The sequence below is a fragment of the Hylaeus volcanicus genome, chromosome 8 (genome assembly GCF_026283585.1).
Source record: "Hylaeus volcanicus isolate JK05 chromosome 8, UHH_iyHylVolc1.0_haploid, whole genome shotgun sequence".
Taxonomy (NCBI): domain Eukaryota; kingdom Metazoa; phylum Arthropoda; class Insecta; order Hymenoptera; family Colletidae; genus Hylaeus; species Hylaeus volcanicus.
The window spans coordinates 7826102-7851354 of NC_071983.1; the positions used below are offsets into that span (position 1 = coordinate 7826102).

The following is a 25253-nucleotide window of genomic DNA, read 5'->3' on the forward strand; positions in this document are numbered from 1 at the left end:
GCATCAGACGACGTTTCAATTAGCCTACGACTAAGACTTGCAATTAATCAAGAATTGCTCTACATCTACACCATCTACGATTCCCTTTCCTCGCACCATCAGGTGTCCCTACTCTGTGACTGATCCTTCATGCTCCGCACATTACACGAGGAGCGTGAAGGTACTTGACGAAAGAGAACGAGTCTAGCTAGGTACTCGACGCTCAAGAACTTTCGGCACTACGCGCTGCAGCATTGGATTACTGCTGGCATAAATATTCGACGAACGCGTCAAGGGTGGAGGGCCGAGGGTGCAGGGAGGCGGAGGGGTCCGCGGAACAAATGAGCGAAAGAGAAATAGCGAGAGAGGAGGCAGAGAGGAAATAAGGGACAAAAAGAGAGAACGAGCGAGCAATATTAACGGGAAGTTTAATCGTCGACTGGTCCAGGGCTGTCAGCTCGGACGCACGCCGGGTCAGTCGGGCCCCTGAGGTCAATTAGCGCTTTTCAATAGTCTCCTCTCGTTCTGATCTCCGAAAACACAAGCAACCGCGTCGCGTTTCGTACAATCGCAACCTCTATTCTTAATAAAAAGTCTGTCAATCTTGGTTTCCTCGTTTCTGATCGAGTCTATTTTTAACCGACTTCGAAAAGGAGCAGGTTACTCAATTCGACGTGTATACTTTTTTAATCGGAATGAAACCTCTTGCATCTGGTAGAGTATGTCTCCCAGGTGGTCCCGCTATCAAGACATTTTGCGATTTCACATTTTGTACCTGTTTTTTGTTTTTTAATATATAAATTTTGTATATCATAAGCTATTAAATAGATAATTATTAATATGTAAACCATTTTCTCAATCATAAATGCTTAGACGTTATAATTAAATATGAAATGCTACACTTTTATTATATTGTCTATAAAATACATTTATTGTTAATTAATATACATGTATAGATGCATATACTGATAAATAGATAACGTATATTTATATAATATATTATATATTTCTAGAGAACATATGTTTAATATAGAAATATAAAATTGATTATATGCATATTCATGAATATATCATATCAATAAATTGTAAATAAATATAATTCCAATAATTCGATAAAAATGTACTAATTTAATAAGTTCATAAGTATGTGTATAATCAACTTTATTTGTGGACATTCTTTCTGCCGTAATATCGTTTGCCATAAACGCATAAACATCCGGATTCCACTTACGAATAATTTCAACTCCGTTATTTTCCACGATTCGATCGAATACAGATGCGAAGACGAGACAAGAGTGTACGACTAAATTGTACGTGTCCCTCGTGTTTTATCTTTTCATCCGTACGCAACGCCACTAGATCTCTCTCTTCTCGTTGCTTCCAGAAATGAGTCCTGGCCGCAGTTTCCCTTCTAAACGATGCTTTCACGCGTAGATTGAAAGCTGAATGTAAAAGTTATCACGATCCTGCCTGATGGAAAACCGAACACAAGTCGCACAGCAATTACGTCCGTGGCTGAACTATCACGTTAATTGCGTTCACGCCTCGCGAGCATTTCTTCCTCGGATTCTCCTCCAGTCGGTACGGCACACCCTTCCAGTTTTTCTTTTTCTTTTTTAACGATGCCTTTACTCCTTGTAAGAAATATTACATGTACGGTAACACGAATATCAAAGAATAACGCGAAAGTTTTTTTCTACGATAGGACAGTGTGATATCGATTTAATATCACACTGCGATACGATGAATGTTTAATATTTATACCAGCAAGTTACACTTTGATTCGATCAGTTCTATCGCGTTGCGTATTGGGTGGCCTAGTTTGTTTGTGGAATAGAGATTTAATTATTTACAACTAACTCGTATTTAATTTACATCTAAAGTGCCTACTGGGTGGTCTTGTCTGTTTTAGCTGTGATGGTGATTCGTAGCATTGTATGTAACTCCTAGTGTCAGACATGTTTAGTAAATATAGTATAATAATTGGTAAATATGGCAAAGTTGGATACTTGAGGGGGTTTCCATTATGCACCTATTATTTTGTTTTTTTCTTGTTTCTTTTTGATAATAAACGAAGGTTCGTGTTGATGGCCACTGCAATCCATTTACACAAACTTTAATAGCCATGACATTTTGCGTATTATACTCTTACTATTATTATAATTATCGAGTACATTTGCAATCTGTTAGAAGAACATCAATAAGCGATATTTGTTGGCTACTGAACTTCGTATACATTGAGAAGTTGCAACGACCATCAGGTTGAGACTTGGGTCATGCATATAGATTTATTGTAATGGAGATCAAGTCGATAACTTAAAAGAAAATACTTCGGGTTAGACCAGAGTTACGAATGATTGAATGCGAATACACAGAATTAACCCTTTGCACTCGAGGCCTTTTTTTAAGTATCTACCAGCAACACGAGATGTTTCTTAGCATTCTATTGCCATGATTGCTAAGCTATCTAGATTTGAGAATCAGCTCACCTTTACCTCATCGACAATCATTTTGTCGACACTTCGAGTTCCAAAGAAATTAAACCTAAAGAAACATTATTGCTGATAGATTTGCTGCGTGAAACCTAATGGTGACTGAGAGTCACAATTTCGAGTCCAAAGGGTTAATTTCTCCGCCTGATATTTAAATTCTGAAAACAAAATTCTCGTATTTTACCTGCCAACTGCCCCTTAAGAAAATCGTAGAAGTCCTGAAGTTCCTGACAATGGCGTCGACGCGTTAAAAATGTCGCGAAGAATTACGTCATGGGATTGATGAAAGATCCAAGAAGTGGTTAGACGTAAATATCAAAGCGCAGGAAGTGCGGGCATATCGAAGATCACGGCACACCCTTCCAGCCGTACTCTGATCGTTTCTCGCGACAGACAGTCGATCACAGCGGTTTCCTCCTCTCTGCAAAGTTATTAAATCGTCGAGTTGTCCTTTTGCACGTTCACCGAGCAGAGCTAGCGAAGACGACCAGAAGGGAAAGAGTGTCGAGGATGAAAGAGAGGAGGAGAAAGAAGTTTTCAGAGAAGTTGCGAGGCCGTCTGTTCCTCGCCGCGGCCGCGGGGAAAGGAAACGAGGATAATGGTTGCGTCTACCTGATTAAGAAAAAGGGAGACGCGAGGCGGTGAACGAGAGAGACAACCCATTAGCGTGGAGTCAACGGCATGGCGAGCCTGTTGGGAGCGAGTGAGAGAGAGAGAGAGAGAGCGCGAGAGAGTTGAGGATTTTTTCCCTCGGTACCTTTCTCAGTCTTCCGGTTACAAACGAGGGATCGCAGCGCGGCGGAATCGAAGGTTGCGGCGGATCGGGAGGAATAATGGGAAATCTCGCGGGTGAAAAAGGAAAGGTGGGAGTGGTAGCTAACCCAATTACACGTGGAAAGTAGTTGCGGTCGGGCATGTTTCATCCGTTCCACGCGCAACTGTGTTAACCATGTTTCTTCGTGGGATATAGGTCTTTTTGTAATGCGGAGTTGCGGTAGGAATTTTAGTGCAACGAAGATGAAAATTATTATTCAAGCTATCAGACTAGCGTTTTTATTTGTTGACCCATTCACTGGCAACTACGAGATATCTCGTTGTTCAAATTGATTGAAATTACTCGAGGGATAAGTTTGCAGCCTGTTGGGTTGCGAATTATTGCAAAGGAAGATCGTAAATTTGTTTTTAAAACAAAAAAGAACCCGGCTCGTGATATTCATGTTTGGGTAAAAATCTTCATCGCGAGTCAGACTCGTCAAAGTATGGCAAGGAGTTAAACGTATATTTTAGAAGGTTGTGGTGTCTCGTTAATTCCTGTTTATTATGCTACAAATATCTGTTTACTCGGATGTAATGAAAGATTCCAGTCCTCGACAAAGTAACACGAAATGGTAACTTATTTCTTCGCTGAACACACATGAAACGCCAAGTTGCCCCAAGTGTTGATCTTTAGGGATCTCGAGAAACCTAGAGGGTAGATCTCCTTCAAATTGCCAGGACACATAAAGAAATTGGCTTACTATTCGGGAACCTAAGTGTTGACTTAGGAGCACCAATTTAGATTCGAAAGGGATTTATTCACGAGTGGAATCGAGTCATCCTGAGGTACCAGATTCTTTACTAGATGTTTAGGGTGTCGTTACCAAATATCTACATCTCCAAATTTTCTCGATTATCCTTTGTTTAATGAAGTATACACTCATCGAATGGTACAGAACATTTCTCGAAAAAAGTAGTAATAGTAGTAGCGGTAATAATAGTAGCAACAGTAGTAGTACAATAGCAGTTTATTAGTAATTTATGCCTTTCGATTACAGAACAGACTGGGTATATTACATGAAATGCATATCTTACCCTATATTTACATCTGCTCTTTCATACATAATCTACACCCTCGCCTAACTTACTTCCTACGCAACAACTTGTCCTACTTTTCCTAACTGCCTATCTTTGATTGGTCTTTGTTCTTATTTTTCTCTTTCCCTATCCATGTTCCTCTCCTTCCCCAAGCCCACCGTAATTTCTTCATTTCTTCTACCGTCTACTAATCTTATATTCGTTCACGACACGTTGCAGAATCTCTCTCATATCTGTTATTGAAATTTTTAATAAATTTTGATATCCGGTATAAGATGTTTAATAGTACTTATTTGTAAGTATCTGTAGTCGTCACTTTGCCAGTTCACAGATTACATACAGTGATTGGTTAGTAGATACTATTTCGTTACTGATATACATTATTATTGTAGGAGTCCCTACAAAAAATGAGCAACGTAAAAAGCGCAACAACTTTTGGTTCACCCTAATATTTTTAGTTTAAGACACTACCTTTTCATCCTTCGTCAAACATCACGAATCAAACTCCGGTAGTAAAAAGTCGAAAATCCTTCCTTCGATAACTGATGACTTCATCCTTGCTAATCATTCCCGGACCTCTACCTGGTTACCTTACCCCTACCGGCCATTGAACCTAAGATAATCCCTACCTCTCTATTTTCCGTTTCCTGAATCTATCAAACTCATTACTTTACCCATTGAAGGAAAGAATTGTCCGAAACGTCTTAGCACGAGGAACTCTGTACAGGATACACTGTATCACTGAAATATCTACATTGACTTCGTTTAACCCCTTGCACTATTTTCACGAGTCTGACTTGTGATGAAAATTTCAGGCCAAACTTGAAAATCACGAGTCAGACACGTTGTTAAATTTATTTAGTTTCGGCGTAGTACAAGGGGTTAATTTCGCCTGACGTTTTAACTAATTAAATACAATAAAACAACGACTTCAGCGAAATACAACAAACGCACACGAAGTCGAGGGCCTTGTCTCGATGCTTTGGATGTTTCCAACACATTTCGTCGAAGTTTCGTGACTAGATCAGGGTCTGAAGAGAGTTCTACTCTTCAACAATCGCGAATGTGTGAAAATATACTAAACCGACGAATGGGGTTCCTCAAGGATCCGGCCACGAGATGCGCTTTCTAGTAGAAGGACTATGAGAAACTACTACAATATATGCCACTTATCCCAGAACCTTCGAATCGAGGGGCATGATTTTCCGAATAATAAAAATTCTAACACGTATAACGAACGTGTGATTGGCACTCGCGAGCCAGCGTTGCGCGCGCACGAGCATGGAACCAAGCACTGCAACTGCACACATGTTGCGGCACCTTCGTGGCCTTCGGGCGTCATTCACTTGCAACGGTCCGAGCCGCTGGCGCTGGTTGCCATCCACTTTCATTACAAGTGTGCGAGCCCGCGCAAGCGTACGCCTTTAATTACATTTTTGCTACGCAACTCCCGAGAGAGATGAAGCGAGAGGTTGTAGGGAACGATGACGGGAGGGTGGGGGTGGAAGGACGACGGCGCAGGATAGACAAGGGATCCGCACAGTGGGCAAATCCATCGATCTACCTGGACGAAACTGAGATGTTTTTAGAGACCTGAATTAATTTTTGCTGTTACGAAATTCTGATGCCAGATTCATAATCAGCGGCCACAAAAACTATAATGCACCAATTTTTACGCAAATCTAATAAATTTTTAATGTACATGTCGGCCATATTAAATCCACCATTTTGAATTTCGAAATTCTGATGTCGTTTTAGTAATTTAGTAGTTCATTGATTGGTGACATGGTCAATGTAAAGTCGAAAGAATGAGGCACTTACTAGAAATAAGTAGTTTTAAAATGTTTCATTCTAAACTCAATTCGGCAGATTTGAAGAGTATATATAAATTTTTGCAATTTTTAACCCTTTCAGACCTGGCGTTCACAATTAAGGACCCAAAATTTTAAAATTAAGAAAGATTAATTTTCCCGAAAAACTAACATTATTAGGATTTTTTTTATTTTTTCTATACTAGCTTTACTTCATGTTAACCCTAAAAATTAAATGACAGTAGTACCATTGCTCTACCGAACTCATCGATCAAAAATCCTGTCGAAATTCCATTTTTGAGTGTTTCGTCTGGATCAACGTTTTTGCCCACCGTGTATCGCTGGTCGAGGAGACAGTTGAGCGCAGTGGTAGCGTAATGTCGTTATCATTAGAAAAATCGATGGTCTCATTTATCATCCGGCGAAAATCGAAGGATTCAGGATCTTCGTTGGAGCGTGCGTCGCCCGACGGGACCGAGTCGAAAATTGGAGATTAATGCGGTGCAATTGAACGCGGTTTGAGAGACAGTGTCGCTGAGATAATAGGGATCCTCGCGAGCGAAAAAGAGGACAAGCGGCATGAGCGAATCGCGGAAGGCCAGTTCGCCCAGCAGCCGTCCGCGATGCAAATAGATTTCCCGAGACACTCGTACAGCAGTTAATGCATTCCCAGTCATTAATAATCGTTCGCATGGGGCTCCGTTGTGTTAAACGCTCGTTAAGCTCGGCTAGAGGCTTTTAAAGAAACCGTCGAATTAATTCATGTAATTTACAATCCTAGTATGCCACCGGCACGCAACTCCCGGCGACGATGCTACGATGAGTTATAATCATTAAGGATTTCGCATTTTTCCCACCGACGCGGCCCTCTCTTTTCCGCCTTATCGTTCGTATATCCTCGCATTAGAGCCACTGTCGAATACGGGAATTCTATAATAAGATTACTGGACGCCGTATCAAAAGTCACCCGACCAGAAACACCAAAGCTCACGGTTAGGGGTGGACGTAATCCGACGCGTTAATTACTCTTCCAACTTTCAACGTTAATTCCGAGGTCGAAGGTATAGCTACGAGAAAGACGCGAAAGAATGAGGGGGGGGGGGGGGTCAAACGTCGATCGTGGCTTCTTCCTGGTACCTGATTAGGGTTAGGTGGGATAGAAACTGTTTTCCTTCTTTTGCTTTGCCTTTGGTGCATGATGGGATATTTTTTAACCCAATATTGAAAGTTGAAATTATTCATGGTCATTGAGTTTAATATTTTATTTGACCCATTCAATGCGATTACTCAAAGGATAAGTTTATACCCTTTTGAGTCTCGAATTATTGCACAAGAAGATTGTAAATTTTCTTTGTAAAACAACATATTTGATATCACTTTATATTGTTACGTTTCGGATTCACCATTACAACACTTTAATATTCAACAAATATAACAGAACGTCAACAGGTAAACGAATACGATATAAAATATGGAAATAATATAAATCGAGGCGTCTGCTTGTAATGTCAATGGACTAATGCTAAATGTTAAGTAAGCGAAAGCATTAATTTGTATAAATCAAAAATGAGATCGATATTAAGTTTGATTAATAGTATACAATTTAATGTAGGTGTTTTAATATTATCTTTCAAAATTGTATTAAAAATTCAATCCTCAAATTCAATTTTACGCCACTTAATTCACCGACGAAAACCATACAAAACTACATATTCCGTAAAATTTGATCTAGGAAATAACTGGTAGCTGATCTCCACGCGACCGAGCCCCCTTAAAAGCGGTCGACTGTCAATTGCGTGTCGCTGGCGATTAAAGAATCAGTTGGTCACCATAAATAATTAATCGAGCCAGCGAGGTTCCGCGTCACGATTTCGCTGTGCTTACACGGAGTTCGATTTTATGGCGTTCCAAGGTCGAGCCGTGGCACAAGGTGCTCCCGTGACGGATCTCCGTGATCCTGGACGAATCGTGAGAGACAGTGGTCGCTCCATTGATTGCTGTTTACATGCGGTCGTAAACAAGCCATTATGTAATCCCTCGTGAGTACGCTCTCATACATAATTTACAAGCGCCGCTCTCCTCGCCCTCCCCCTTCCCTGTGGCCATGGCGTTTTCCGTTTCGAGGATGAAGACAATGTGGCGTGCGCCTCCTCGGGAGAACTCCGTTGTCCAGTCGTTTGTCTCACCTTGGAGACAGGTTTATGGTACCGCGGGTGTTCCCGTTGCCATCGTTTCGTTCCATCTCACGAGTCAATCATTTTTTTTCATTTCTTTCGGTAGCTATCGTTGGAAAGGTGGTTTCTACGATTCCAACTGGTCGTTTGTCGATTAGGAGCGGACTGATCCAGTTGGGATTAGGTAGGAATGAGCTTCCAGGATAGTCAGAATTATATAGAAATTATTTTCCAATAGAATGTTGCGTGTAATGTATGTTCTACAAGTGAGTACTCTTTATGAATATTAGCTGTACATTCAGGACTCAAAGAATCATCTTCCAGGATAGCCAGAATTATATAGAAATTATTTTCCAATAGAATGTTGCGTGTAGTGTATGTTCCACAAGTGAGTACTCTTCCTGAATATTAACTATACATTCAGGACTCAAGGACCATTCGGATCATAACCTCTGAAGGCCAAGGCCTGGAGACTCAATGCTGGGAAAACTGGCCCTTTTATTTTCCGATTTATCGAGTTGGCATGCTTGAAACCACCTTACAACTCCAGTCTTGAGTAAGTCTTGGTGTAAGGACGATTATTCTTAGAAATCTTCTTATCGATGAAAACATACGCGATCATCTGAGGATATAGCCTAATAAGCAGATGATTACTTTTACTTTTTGTTCGTTTCATTCTTTTGAAATACGTTGGCATCCTTATATTTTGCGAATACTATAGCGATATTTGGATTTATCGTCGATCAGTAAAATTCCAGGATTGATGATTCTATAATCTTGCTTTTAAACGTAGTCTATATATGACAACTAAGAAGAAGATCGTCTATATATGTTGTCTTTTGTCACTAACTTGATTTTTCTTTGTTTCAGGTAAGCCACGGGAACATATTAAACGAATTCGCAGTTGATTTCCAAAGAAACTTCTCATCACAGGTATTTACATATCACTAAGTCGTTCATAAATATGCAGTTTTTACCGGCATGTGTTTAAAATGGGAATAAATAACTCCTTTGATTTTTTACAACCTCGATCCATTAATTTTTTTATCGTGACGATTGGAATACTTATTTATATATCTCCTTTAACTATTATGAATTATATGTTCTTGAGTGACGTAGCCAAGTCGTTGCTCTTTTTCTTGTTCGAATTCAAAAATCGTTTATTCTTTTATGAACTTTCTTTTATAAACTACAGTCACGAATGATTGAATATATAAAGGTACAGGATTAATTTCTACATTTAATATATATTTTAGCGAATAGATACAAGGGGCCCCTGCTCGAGGGGACCTGAAGCGATGCCCACTTAACGTCACGCACCTGTTCTCTCTTTTTCTCTTTCTCCTCGACCGCGTCTTGAGAACTTGGCCAGCGACGACTCATTAAAAAGGCCTCGTAGGTTTTCATTCGTCGCGGCGATTTCATACCGCGGGATTCGCGCCTCGTACCGCGTCGCGTCGCGGCGTTTCCTTTCGTCCCACTTTTTACCCCGTCCGACGCGTCAATTAATCAGAGTCACCGTTTCAGCTTCCGCGAGAACTCACTCGAAACATTCGATGCGACCTTCGATCGGAATCGATACCATTACCCTCGCTATGATTGAGATTTTATTGGCGCCTGAGCTGCATATACTTTCTTTCATTCGAAAGAAGAAATGAAGAAATTCGTGTACCCATCGAGAGTCATTAACTCTTTGTATTCGTCAAATCAATTTTTAGAAAATATCAGCTTACAGGGAACGACGAGATGAAACTTTTTTATATTTACAATTTACTCATAGGATGCTTAATTTCGGATATAAAAATTGAAAAGTTAAAAGTTCATTGCAAAAATTGAATTTTAGGAAAAAGGTCATCTAAATTTTCAATGTTTATCTCTGAAACTAAACGTCGTATGAATAAACTGTAAATATAAAAAAGTTTCATCTCGTCGTTCTCTATAAGCTGATACTTTTTTCAAATTTACACCTTTACGACTCTTAGAATTTCCAGCAAAAATCGTCCCGCAGTCAAAGGGTTAATTTTTAGTAATTCGATTGTCGGTTTTATTTATTTTCAAGTTCTTTGAAGTCTAGTTACTATTATTAACTTTCTATCTTTTATAATAAATATATTTCAAACTTTATTCATTTTTAATGTACGCTAGTATGAGAAGTATACAAAACGTATGCCGAGAATATTTTATAAACGAATATCTTGATATTAATAATTCATTTTGCATACTTTCCACGTACTTCCAGTGTATACATGTATCATACTTATCAACTCGAACAAGAAGATTTAAATAATTAAAGAAAATAACTCCGTAAGTATCTCACAGAAATAAGTAGTCCAAAAAATGTTAGATTATGCGGTCTCCAATTATCTAAAAACAAAATCTCAGCCTCCTAAAACTTTCCACGAGAACTAGTCTGACGTGTTAAATTGGTTGGAGGATCCTCATCTCGCGTATTTCATTTCTCTAGCATTTCCCGTTCCGTTCCGCGCGAAAAAATTCCCGGCTTGATGGTCGCACCGCGATTGCCAGGACACCCTGTGTATAGGTGCGCGGCGTCGTAATGACCAGAGCGCAGCGAACGGTCGATGGATCGCTCGAATGCCATGGTAGCATCGTAAAGCCGCATTTTTCGCGTAACTGGAAAGACCGCGGGCGCCCTTTTCTCCGCGTGGCGCGGGGACAGGTAGGGTATAGGTGGAGGGAGCGGCGAGAAGGTGGACGACTAGAGATGAAACGACGTAACAGGAAGCCGAAGGTGATCGAAGGTCGGTGAAGGAAGACGAGCGTGACTATCGGTGGACGATTGGCGAGGGACCAAAAGGAAAATTCTGACCGAGTGGAAGGCGGCGGTTCTATCGGTCGTCGAGAAGGAAACCTCTTCCAGCTTCGGTGGCAGATCGGACCGCGAAGCCAAGATGAACGGCCACGCTCGAGGGATCCTCTGACGCGTCGCATCCGCACCGACGGAATCTTACATAACACGCGCCACCTCCCGTTCCACGTTATTGTTGCCTTCGTTTCTGTCGTTTGCTCGAAATGCCGATGTCGTCATTCCCGCGGCTGGGGAACGGCCTCGGCGTACAGGAGATACGCCATCGGAATGGCTACATCTCGACGCCCGCGCCGCCTTTGAAGATCGTTTGACGTTCGGAAGTAGCAGAAATGATTCGGTTAACCTTTTGACGATTAAGCATCCTTGAGAAATACACACGGTTCATGAGCAAGCTTTGTTCCACGTATTCGACAGATTATTCCATGTTGGAAGATGCAAGAATCGCTATGTTTCTTCAGAACGAAGAATTCATGGCTGAAGATGAAGAAGATGTCACGACAGAGTCAAATGTAGGTGCTTAACCCTTAGTAACTCTCAATAAACATCTAAACAAATTCAATCTAATACCTATGCTCATTATCTTGATCATTATCGACAGTTTAATATCACATAGATCTAACCTAAGCAACGATAGTCCGACTCAGCTGCTGGAATTGTTGGGAAACACTGAGAACCAGGTGCATTCCAACAATAATTTCAATAACTGGTGATTGAAATTATTTGTTGCATTCTGTTTCGTAAAAAAGATAGACTCGCAGGAGCACAGATATTTATTGCACATGAAATGCCTGAAATGGAGTGCAAATCGCCAGGAATGCGTTCTAGCTACTGGCAATGATGGCTCGTGAATTGCATTCTGTATCTTTCAAAGTTTCTGACAGACGGAATTGTTCGAAGTGATTTTCACGAATAAGGATCTTCTAGTTTCAATTTCCTATTGTTACGCAAAGGTTTCTCGTCCCCGCAGAACTTCTATTGTCTTGATAATTGTGTTCGTTTTCTCGTAAATATTCTAAGTTTGCGCCATGCTTTTGTCATTCCTGTATTACAACAACAACAACAAAAACAGGCATTATATGACACACTCTTCAATGATTTATGCAAACATGTAATGCAACATTCGTGAATGTTAAATTTTATTTTCCAGTACCTTCGTTATTTTCTACGTATTTTCAACGTATGTTTCTAGGAAGAGTTAGGGCAGTTTTACTAATTTACTAATTTTACAAGAAATTTTAAAGCGATACGTATGCATGGACTCTTTAAACCTTTTACATACCACAGTATTAATATTCAAAATTCTTGAGATGTTTCTAGGAGGAGTTAGGACAGTTTTGCTTCAATACTAATTAACCGACTCAAAATCAGTATCTTTCTATGGGGAGTTGGGGTAGTTTCGCGTCTTTACGACGACTTCCTCGGAATAACCGCGAAAGGGTACGGGAGTAGTGACCAGCTACAGGTGGTTCTACGTTTTTCGTTTCCCCTCCTTGCTGGCTGCCGATCGCTATTACTCTGGTTCTCTACCTTTTAGCCTCTTTTCTCCCCCTTTCTGCTGCAAGCAGCGTGCACGCGCGTTTGCGTTTTGAAGCGCCGCGCGGAATAGCTGCTGCTCCAGGCATAATTACTTGGAATTGCGCTGAGCGCCATTCCGCGCGATAAAGTATTTCACCTAGACGGTGCCAGGTTCCACGACCAGGCGATGGTACTTTTCAGAGGAGGATATTCAAGATCCGAGACTCTAATCATAGACTTTTTAATAGAAAATCATTTCCAGAGTATACATACACATCGCAGTTTACTTAACTGTTCAATTTACGTGGCAAATTTACACTGTAGGTTTTATCATAGTGATCCTGGAGTTGGTTAATACCAAGTTTGCAGAACGTGGACGTTTTGACGTTTATAACAGTTTTCCACGAATTCTGTACATTCTATGCTATTCATATTTTGCACATAAGTTTTGTCAATTATGTGTAATGTGTGTGTTTATTGTGTGTGGTACTTGTCTGGTGACACCTGTGCGGTATTTATATAGAATGAATTGTAAAGCGCGCGTTGCGTGATACGTGTTACAATGTACGCGATGCAGATGATAAATAAAACATGATAAATGAAGATAAAAAGAAAAATCAGGTACACAAGTCCAACTTAAAACCCAGTACATTTAACACGACTCAATCACGAGCTTGTGTGCGATTGTTTTTTCTCGTTGGTCTGCTCGACAAGTATAGTACAATCGACTACTTCTTTTCATCCAAAGGGTTCTCCAATAGAAGCTTTAGGAATCTCTATTTTAAATGAAAGTGTACATTATTACAATTTTCAACAGACACATAACGAAAACAAGAAAAGGTACTTGTTGTAATTTACTTGGAATAATTCCTAAAGAGCTCTTTATTTTGTAGCAATTCGACTAACAAGTGCCTTAATTCAGAATAATATAATATTTCGATCGTGGTATAAAACTGATCGAGGAGGAATTCTTTCGGTGAAGAAGATCAAGGAACGTGGAATACTGCGAGCCCATTGTGTGCAGGATGAATTCCACGATGGCAGGAGTCCAGGGACGCTCAGAATTCATCGAATGATAGAAAGCTTGAGGAACGGGTGCAGCTCGTTTCAGGGAGGATATGGAATGCCAGTCATACGCAGCTGACGTGATGCTCAGCGTCAACGACTTATTAGCGCGATTCCTGCTACCACGAAAAATAATTCCACGGGAACATTGTTGGTATACAGACGTTGATTAAATTACTGGAAGTATCGAGAAAGAAAAATAATTGTTCTCATTCGACTTCTTGAGGCATACAATTTAAAGAAAAGAAAAGAAATATCTGGCTGCACAGACTACAATTTCATTACTTATTCAGCATAAAATTAACATTTAATGAATAATAAATATCGATATAATAAGTAGTGTGAAATTAATATGTTTGTTTTAATAAATAATCAACATAATTCAACAATAAATTTCATCGATAATAAAATGTATTCGATACAAATAATGTTCAATAACAAAAATTGGTCAAGCTTAACTACAACAGTGTCGACAACTTAATGATAACGTAAAACTATAAATATAATCTTTCGTTTGTAAATTTCAAAATTGAATGTTTTTCCATCTTTAGTTAATCTATATTGATCGAGTCTTCCTTCGTGCAATTTTACATTATTTATTTCATTCTTATTTACTGTATTTAATATTTATTGGATTATCTTTCAATTCCTTTATAACCTTGTTTCTAGTTTTATCAAGGATTACTCAAAGTAAAATGTATTCGCCTCTAATAATTATTGCTAAGGGCTATTATACATTTTGCCCATGTAGTATCTCGTCATTTCATTAGTAAACAAACAGATCACGACTCAGAGCTCAATGAGTAAAGCAGCGTGCGATCCTTTTGAATTTTCATTTCACGCGGATTGCTTGCATTAATGTGTTTTTCCAGCGCAATGGAATCTTGACAAAAACGTGAGCGAACGTATCGCTAATGGCACACCAGGTGGGGAAAAAAGAAGAGTAACGATCATCGTTAGCGACACGGTCTCGATATCGATGGATATTAAAGACACCACGCATAAACGAGCGACGAAGGACACGTTGCATTCGATTTTCTGAAATCTAATAAACGTTTGCACGTTGGATCCAATGAATCAGCGGATTCTTGATCGTTTCGCGATTCGATACGAATTTCAACCCGTAGCTAACGCGTCGTGGAATCTGTTAGTGTCGAAGGTTTGTCATTAATAAATAAAATCTTGAAGCCTCTGTTGGAAAGCCTTACAAGATTAAGTAGTCTCAATATCAGAATGCAATATCATGAATAATGTATCTTCAGAGGATTGCACATGAACAAAGGAGAAATCTAAATTATTCGCATAGTTATTGGGAATGGAAACAATACGATTAACTGGCTCACGAGGTCCATACTTTTATAACTTAAGCAGCGGAAAATTGGATTCCTCCTAAAAAATATCTACGTAGCACAGGTATTAACGATCCTCGGAATACGAATCAAGATTTGATCTTATACTGTTCCGCTATCCGCCAATGGTATCACGTGAAACGTGTTTAATATATTGGAGCGTAGTCGTGATTTAAATAGGACATACTAATTTGTATTCTATACGATGCAAATCTTGTAATTAGAAATATATCTTGCATTCACTAGTGCATTACTTCACGCTTGCAGTATGTGGGCCATTAAATGATAGAAACAATTCTTAAAATAAAAAATTAATTGCAATTATAATATTGTTATATTTCAGTTCAGTAATAACATTGTAACATTTAATTAAAAGATTTTTGTTCTTTATCATTAGACTTTTTATTGCTCTTCGATACTTAATATACAATTTTTTTGTTCCAAATATTAATATTGTTATTATTTTTAAAACATCTGTCTAAAAAATATTACAAAAATTTCTTATTATATTAAAAACATACTTTAAATTGCATTGATAATATTTTAACATTCAGTTAAAAGTTCTTTTCTCTTCGTTATTACATTTCTGACTTTTGTTCCAAATATTAATATCGTTATTACTTTCAAAACATTTCTCTAGAAAATATTACGATATAACCCTTGTTATATTAGAAACATACCGACATAGAGAATGCTTTTAATCGAAGACCAACCTACTCTTACACAAGATTCCTTGCCAAAGCCCTCGGAAATCGTAGAGTCGTCGCTATTCGTAAATTCGCCACAACTGATCCAGAGGATGGCCATCTCTGGCCTTAACAAACCGTCAACGGTACGTCAGATTTCCGCGAAACGACTGATACGCAACAGTCGCTCGGCTTCCTCTTCCAATCTATTCACGCGTACCCAGAGCTCATCTCCTTTGTGTGCAAGTACGCCGAAGAACTGTTGCTCCAAGAAGAAGGAATTACGTAAGCAATTCCCCACTTCGAAGCGAGATATGTCAACGTCTATATTCTTCTGTCCTCTGTTGTTTCCATAGCGAGCACGTTCCTCAGCCTCTGTCGTCGATGACGACGCGACGCTCGCGGCAACACGCAGTAGTACACCGTTGCGTAAGACCGAGAACGACGAGGACGCATCGGTGCATCCGGCCCTTTCAGACGGGACACAGGAAGCCCCGGAAGTCCTTTGACTGTCGCTCGATCGTTCGAACAAGTCGCTTATTGGTCAACGCTGAATCGTCGCGATTCGAGCCAACGTTTTGCAACGACTGCGAAGACTGGATCTTCGGGTCTCCAGAACGTTCAGTAGTACCTCGCTTAAACGAAGAACATCATTCTCAGCCTCGGACACACGAACTCGTAGCTGAGCTTACCTTCTACCTTACCAGCTACCTTGTTACCCTCTAGCTTGCCATAGCTGAAGCTCAGTACCCTCTAACCCTTTGAAACTGAGCTTAGCATCCTCCAGCTCCACGATAGCTGAGTCCAGCACTCTCTAATTCCCCCATAGCTGAGCTTACCACCCTCTAACTCCACGATTGCTGAACATAGTACTCTGTAACCTCCCATAGCCGAGCCCAGTACCCTCTAGCACCACGATAGCTGAGCTTAGTACTCTCTAACCTCCCGTAATTGAGCCCAGTACCCTCTAGTTCCCCGTAGCTGAAACTAGCACCATACTGGCACCATAGTCGTATACTTCAAAGCGTCAAATGTACGAGAATTAGTTCATCAGACCTAACGAAACTGTCAATGGAAGCTATCTGTTTGACACTTGCTAACTAAATTTAAATATAAATGTATTTATATATTCGTAATGTACATACAAAGTTATAAATTCGCATGTAAATTGGAAATGAAAGGTAAACAAGATCAACAAGTAGGTATAATCATTTGTAATATGTATAATTTCTAAATTCGTATGCAATCACCACTTAAGTTTAAAAGTATATGGAGATGAATATTTTTCTTGATTAAAGTGTTACTTTTTATGTTACGTTTTGTAATAAAAAAAATATAGGTAGAATATTTCTGCATTCATTATAAACGTGTTTTATTCATGTTCTCACCGTTTTTCATGGATATCAATGTCTAAGTGACGGTGATCGATGATTTTTATTCCGAACGACTCCAGATCCTGACTACTCGAATGGAAACATTGCACAATTTGTTGCGAGAACTTACATACAATCGAGCCACTTGTAAGAGTCTCGGGTAGCTTTTTAGTCGATCGTTCGAGTGAGCCCTTTAAGTGTAAATCGTTATAATTGAAGCCACTGTTCTATACTTTCGTGATAGTTCTTCTGGCAGACTTCCTTTTGAATGGAATCCTTGTTGGAATTTTCCTTCGACAGAGAAATTTATTTCGACGGTTCAGGGAAGACTGAGATTGCCCTTTGCTTGATCCATTCTTCGAGTCCTTTTGTCATCGTAACGACCGAAGCCATTGTTCTGGATTCCAGTAGAAGTTCTGCTGCTGTAAACTTTGCAAATATGTTCAAGTCCAGACTGTATGGAATCTTTGAGAATAAATTTATCTGTATCATTCCCAAGAATTAGAACTAAGGGGACCTTGCGACACCGATGTCACTGAAAATTAAGTGAAAAACCTATGTTATTCTACTGTACCTACTGGCATCTAAAATTAATCTAGAGCAGTTGTTTTGAAATATTTGCAATTGTTTTAGATTTTTCATTGCAGCACTACACCATATTGGAGATTCGGCGTGGTCTGATCGTTGTTGTCTATATTCTACTGAATCTACGACACAAGAACCGTTCGACTCTAAGCAACATTACTATGGAATATTCGATAAATAAACGATAGCGAATGATTAATTACATTGAACTATCACGTTATCGTTTTATGTTATTTATTTAAAAAATGTTGTACATTTGTGTATCCGTTGTTTAAATATAAAATCCCATCCGTGATTAGCTGTATGTGTCTTTTACGAAGGAAAGAGGTCAGGTCTAAAGATTTATCATTCCGTTTTGGGTTAGACTTCTCGGAATGATATCATAAAACTTACAACCATCCATCATTTTGTATTAACGCTTCTAAAAGCACATTTAATTAATTACAATTTCTTTACAATTACCATTCTAAAATCAAATTTAGAATTTAAATGCTTTGACATTATTGCATATAATCGGTCACTGTTAGATATTTCCTTTTGAACCTCTTAGTCATACAAAAAATGGGCAAAAAGGATTTTGTGTGCCAACGATACGCGGTATTCCCAAGTGGTCAACCATCCAAGTACTAACCGCGCTCAACGCTGCTTAACTTCAGTGATCAGACGAGAACTGGTGGTTCCAACGTGATATGATCGTTGACTAACAACTATTTACCTCTAGATTGAATTTCCTTCGCATTTTGTCATTCGATGGCAGAAATGCAAATATTAAAAAAAAAAATTAAAGACTTCTTTCTGTCTGTTTTATCTTGCTTTAATTCGCCATTTTATTTTTATTTCAAATTTTTTAGGTATTCGGAATGATGTGTGTATATTCTAAACGGATTAAAAATTTGTACAAGTATCTCTTGATTACAATTAAGCAAATTTGATTCCAAGTAAAACATGAAAAAACTTCAGATTTCATCGTGAGACATTTTTCTCTCGAGAATCAATTTATTCCATTTAATATGTATAAGCCTAGAACTTGGATTACTTATTGAAAAGATCATTTGCCTATCTACTTTCCATTAACACTTTCTCTTTCTTCGATGCTATTGAAAAGTAATACTTTTCCTCGCACATCAGTTCTCTCTTTTATACACAAAATTATATATTTGCTTCTTCTAATTATCTGAGTTAATTAATCGCCGTTAGAGAGGATTCAAACTGAGAAACGTTTATTACATTAATTATCTAACTCATACCAGCCTATCATTATCTGTATTCTTCGATAAACTTTTGATACGTACATATACATACGTATATAATTCAACAGTCTCCTTAAATGCTCAAGTTTCTCTACGATAAATGGACAGTATCGTGATCCGGGATCGGATATCTCGATGAGACAATGCTAATGCAACGATCAAACTTTTTTTTTATTATTACCGTTTTTGTCGTAAAACTGTTACCATCATATTCCTGACATTTTTCTGATTAAAATGAGACCAAACACGACTCAATTCGCAACATATTTACTACATATTGTCTCACCGAAATAATCCCGGTGTTGGTCGCCATTTTCGCACGTCGCTCCGTCCTCTTCTTCATTCGCTGTCCTTCTCTACGCTCGAAGTTTGTTGACAAAACATTAAAAGATACAGTATCGACTGAATGAGGCATGCAAAATCGGAGACCCAAAATATTGACACTCGAGGTTTTATCTGTTTACGCTTGGCACGTGCCGAGCGTCGAACGTAGAAAAGGACAGATAGTAAAAGGAGAAAGAGGTCCGAGAAAAAGAAGACACTCGACAGAAGCGTATCAATCGGTTCAGATCATATTACACCGGTGGTCGGGGCTACACTCCGGCGAAAGAAAGAAATATGAATGGGCTGGCAGCGAGGGGGGGAGGTTGGCATCTGTGAGACATACATGCGAAAACATACATGCGAAAACATGCATGTAGATGCGAAGTTTAATTTTGTATGCGACGAGAGATGATATTCATTTAGGTTTCAGAAAATTATGATACCAGTAGTACGATAATTAAACGATAATTTCTTTAGAAATATTAACCTTCTATAATGCAACTTGCAACTTTCAGGTCACATGCTAATACGTCGTGATTTTACTAAATAATTTTAATTCTTTCACAAGATGACGTACACACGTTTTAATTATATAATGTCCCTGATAACCAATAACTATATCGATGACGGGTTTGTAAATTGTCTGCAGTAAATAAGTTCCGGCCCACAGAGGTTTGAAAATATTCGGAATCCTACGTTAACCTCTTGAGGGATATTAACCCATGTGTGTACGTTTGCTTTGATATCGAAATGACGTAAAATTCGTCCTTTAAGAGGTTAAGATGAAATTAATTATTTTCACAGAATTATTGTTACACTGTTTGTCTATTCATAGTTTCTACGAATTTTTTGCAGTAGAATAAATGAATTTCGTTCTTACATTCAAAATTGAATCGCACATCAATCACTAATCACACTTATCGTTTAATAATTAATGTTCAGGCGCTATCGCCTTATTATATGTAAATTATTTCGAATCACCTCGTCATAAAGATTACGAGTGTAGCTTACAATTGCCGATTGATTTGACAACAGAAAGTGATTCTTCTGGTCAGAAGACGATGGCAATTCCTCGCGTTTCAAAATTAATGCCAGTCTGACGACTCGCGTGAACGCATCCGTCCAAGTGGAATACGTATCGTCGATGGCGCAATCCTCGTTGAACCTGATTAATCACGGTATTATAATTAACGAGCGGCATTCTGATATTTTTCTTCGTTCCCTCGTCGCGCCGCCCGCCCGTGGATGTCCTTCTCTTTTTTTTTTCTTCTCAATCGTGCAACATAGTTTACCTATTCAATTATTCATGGACGTCGCGACGCGAAACGATGGAATTATTTTACCATATCCGTCACTAATTAATCGCGATGCAACGGACACGTGAGTCGACGTCGGCCGCCGATTGCAACGCATCAGGGGCACAAACGGCCATTTTTCTGATCTAGTTTTTTTCTTCTCTTTTTGCTCAACATGTTGACCGCCAGGCTAAAACTTTACGAAGTTCTGTGTTCTACAAAGTCCAAATTTTGTCACGAGACTGTCGAAGATCAGATAAGTCGCTTGTGTTGAATTTGATCCATATAAAAAGACAAGCACATATTCAAATTCAATTTTATTCAAGCCTCTTAATTAATTTCAGTAAACCGACTTCACTTATTAAAGCATCTTTAGTAATAAGAATTTGATAAGAAATCTCCATAAACGTAGTGTTAATGAAATTTCTGTCACTCATTTCTGGGTGACGTTGCGACCAACGTGTTAAAGAATTAATTCCAGGAGAGACATGTTTGAGAAAAAAATCACTTCTTATAAAGTCTCCATTTTGAATGAAAATCAAATTTCTGAAAAATAATGCAGATATTTGTATACTCTGCAAACAATGTATATTCATACACTAGAAGCCTAAAATTTTTCGAACGTATAGTTCCCTTGCAATTAATTCCTGAAGAAGAAATCAGTGCATAACATTGTTTATAATCGACTTTCTAGACGAAAATGCATTATTATCGAAGATCAGTCGTCGAAGCTCGAAGATACGCAGACTGCGATTATATTTCCGTATTAATTAACCATACTGGCCGTGGATCGAGTCGAACTACGGTTTAATACGCTTTTATCTCGACAATCCATTTGGAGAACCTTGAAATCGCTGAACGTGACGGAACCAAATAAACGCGCGATAAAGTTTCTCCTGATTACAGGTGGGCAAACTTTTATTCGAATATTGGATGATGAATAGAAACACCTTACAAATGTGAACAGATTATGATTAGTTTAAAAACAATATTTGATTACACAAACTAAAGTGATCGATCACAGAGTGCAACCCAATTTACGATACGATTTAAGATAGACTCAAAACTCAAATTCTACAGAATTATAATCTCTATGTAAAATATGGGTCAGTTTTTAACTTACCTAACCCCAAAGAGGTAAACGTTGAACATAGCGCTCTACTTTGTTATCAGACTAATTATCCCAACAGCGGGTGTTTCTATCTCAAAGATTTATCCGTACTTAATCCGCAACTCGCAGCGCAGAAGCCCGGATCGATAGATCGTCGTAATCATCGAGCAGTTCGACCCAAATTTCACGATCCCCCGGTTCGCCATAAAGCGTTCGGCAGGCAACGGTGCATAGTGCAGTTTGCAGTCGATGCGGACTGGCTGCAACAAAACAAAAAAAAAAAGAAAAACGGACATTACACGCGTAGAAGGCGAGCAGAGATTAGAGATAAGGGCAGCAAGAGGTGAAACGCATAAATAACGACGCCAGGTACCGTGCGATATAGATCTGTTTCGACGTTTACCGATCGGTATACTGGCTCGATTGAGCGGCACTGATCTAACCAATCCGCGGTGCCACGCTTATAAATCAGAACGGCTCTGTGCGCGCGGCGCGGCGGTGCCGGTATCTTTTCCAGAATGCGGCGGATTTCTTCGCCGGCTGCGATGCTCGAGAGGTCGCGCATAAATATTCAGTCTCGACAAGCCCGGTACACATGTACGGGTTCGGAGCGCGGCAACCTAGCCAAGAAGATCGCACCGCTTTTACCTCTTGGCCACTTCTGCGCCTCTATACGGCCGAGCCACGTGTGCGGATGCACTTGTATGCACCTTAGGTTCCGCTCTGGTCGATACCGGCCGTTATGCGCGTCTGGCTCCGTCTCTTCGATTCGTTTTAGACCCGTTACCAGCACTCGGAACCTTCCACGGTCACTTATTCCACCCAACCGAACCTAACAAATTTTGCATACGGAAGAGAAAAATTCTTGGAGGTGATTTGCGTTGCTTGTTCCTATCGGAAGAAGGAGAATTAGTGACAGGAAAGACAGGTGCAGGAGGAGGGGCTCGATGATAAATGTAATTTAAATTTTTGGGTGCTATGTACATGTACGCATATATTCCAGCGAAAGCTGTCGGTGTGGAGTACAAACGCATGTATTCGATCAGAGAAAATTATCGGTGTGGAGTACAGACGGATGTGTACGTTCAGAGGAAGCTATCAGCGTGGATCACGGACGCATATATGCGTTCAGAAATATTTATTGGCGAGGACCATGAACGTATATACGCGTTCCGAGTGAAGCTACTGCAATAGTATAAGCACATACGCATATGTATACGTGTTCAGGGAAAGTTATCAGTGTGGACTATAAACGCATATATACTTTCAGAGAAAAAGTTGTCTGTGTGGGTAACGGACGTATACATACGTCAAGAAGATGGCAGGTTAAAAAAAAAGTGACAAACTCATATATGCGTCAAGTATATAGGAGATTGAAAATTCTGGCAAACGTATATATACGTCTAATTCGCAAAAGAGGTAACGATGATTATTTATGGACTGATTTTTCTCGAAATTGAGTTAGATCGTGAAACGAGAATATACAGTTTCATTGGAATACGTTCGACAGTTTACGCGCAATCATGTAAACAGGTATTCGTTCCTGCGCGAGAAAATGAATTCGACACATTTAAATTTCTATAAGTACGGGCGCGTTGTAATCGCCTTTATTTCTTACAAATTTATACAGCGATTATTGCTAAACGAGTGACTCACTATCTGGAGAACGCATATGCGTCACCTGGTAGAATTCAATAACATACAACTGGACATTCTTACCTCTTCAGTATTGAATTCTTTTCATTGTATAAAAAGCAATGTTTTTCACGTTCATCGAGTTATACAGTGGGTTTGTGTAAATATAATTGAACCAGAAAATTCCAATTGATTATGTGAATGTATATAATTGAAATAATGTGTATTGAGAACATGCAATTATAAGTAGAAGATTATATCAGCCACTAACTTCCTTGATATACGTATGTAAAATATAAATCCAATTTATATTTTAACTATTATGCTCCATATTTTAATTATTTTTCGAAAATATTTTTTGTATCGTTTAATCTGGTATAACAGAACAATTTTAGTATCATTTTGCACATCTAATTGACAGAGTGCGTACTATTGACTTTCATTATTATGAAGGTTGGTACTCTATCATAACGAAATGGCTAGTAAATGTTTCTATATAAACTAGAGTTATAAATAATCCTGTAAATTTAAAAACACAGAATTCATTTTTACACCTAATAATTGTCGAGCACACTAACAATCTATTAGAAAAACAACATCGTGGGATACTGAACTTCGGATATATAGACAAATTATAATGGCCATCAGGTCGAGACTTAGGTCATGTATAGATTCATTGCAATCTATATCACATTGTAATCAATATGATAAGTAAACATTTTTACTCAAACTACAATTACGACCGATTGAATATAAAGGCACAAAATTAATTTCCACACCTAATAGTTTAGATTGATCCAATTATGAATGTTTAGGTCAGTTCGCTACCCACAAACTGATAAAGGTAAACTTTATTCTTGTTACGTTACGTATACTGTTAACCTAGGTAAAAAGAGTTATCTGAAAAATAACGTCGGACGCCAGGTAGATAAGAACGAATTTTTCAGGACGCATCTGCATTGCGTAATTCGCAGGAAACTAGCCGCTAGCATGGCACGTACTATTATAGATCACTCGAGCACGACGCTCTGATTTATATCCGCGGATCGAATCGATCGGCGGTGCTCAATCGGCTCGAGCCGTGTTCTAATCAGCTCTATCCAGTACCATATTAGATCGGTATCGCTCTGCCGGCGTGCAATTTACACGTTTCCCTCGCTGCCATTCTCTTTCTCTTTTCCTCCTCCCCGCTTACCTATCTATCGCACGATTCTTGTCTTTTATCTAATTTGTACCGACTGGTTCCCCATACATGGTGTTCCTGTAATCCCTGCGCCGCAACCGAAGACGAATCGATTCCTCGTCTGAAAATAAGTTGAAAATCTGCAACGAAATTTATTTACTTGCGGTTCCGTTCTTTTGAAGATTGTATCATAAGTTTACTTTAGAGCGGCATGGAATTAATTTCTACACCTAACTAAAAAAAAATGAAAGCGAAAGTGTCATCTTATGATAAACGTCGAGAATCAAACTATTTAATGTGTCATACGGTAATTGTAAGAAACGTGGTTTCTTGAAAACTTATGCTTAAAATTTTCTTTCTGTTACAGGTATGTATCGTGATACGAAGCGGAAACATCTATAAGTGTAAAACCGAGGGAAAGTACCATCCGAGAGCTAGATTATTGGACAAATTTGAAGGTAGCAATTACTTTACTTCTGTTAGTATTTAATTTCAGTGTATCTCATCATCTGAACATCAATTTTCCCTGTGGTTAGGTCCTATAGTTAGGTCGTACTATAAGAATTGACAGGCGCTTAACTTTTTGAGATTAGGTCCGTTAAAAATCGTCCCAACTTATGCGTGACGAGATAATTTTTAACCCACGTCAAAGAGTTGAAATTATTCATAGTCATACAGATTAATATTTAATTTAAAGTTAAACAAGTGAAACGTGAAACGAAAGCCAAATGTTAAACCAGTG

General features: G+C 38.9%; 1 protein-coding gene and 1 non-coding gene across 5 annotated transcripts in view; one reads left to right on the top strand and one right to left on the bottom strand.

Moving 5' to 3' along the window:
• The window catches only part of LOC128881625 (homeotic protein distal-less), a 137190-nt gene that overhangs the window by 52452 nt on the left and 59485 nt on the right, over positions 1-25253 (top strand). The window lies entirely within an intron of this gene.
• Positions 18296-18414, bottom strand: LOC128881673 (5S ribosomal RNA). The gene has a single exon (XR_008458142.1). It is a non-coding gene; the product is annotated as a 5S ribosomal RNA (ribosomal RNA).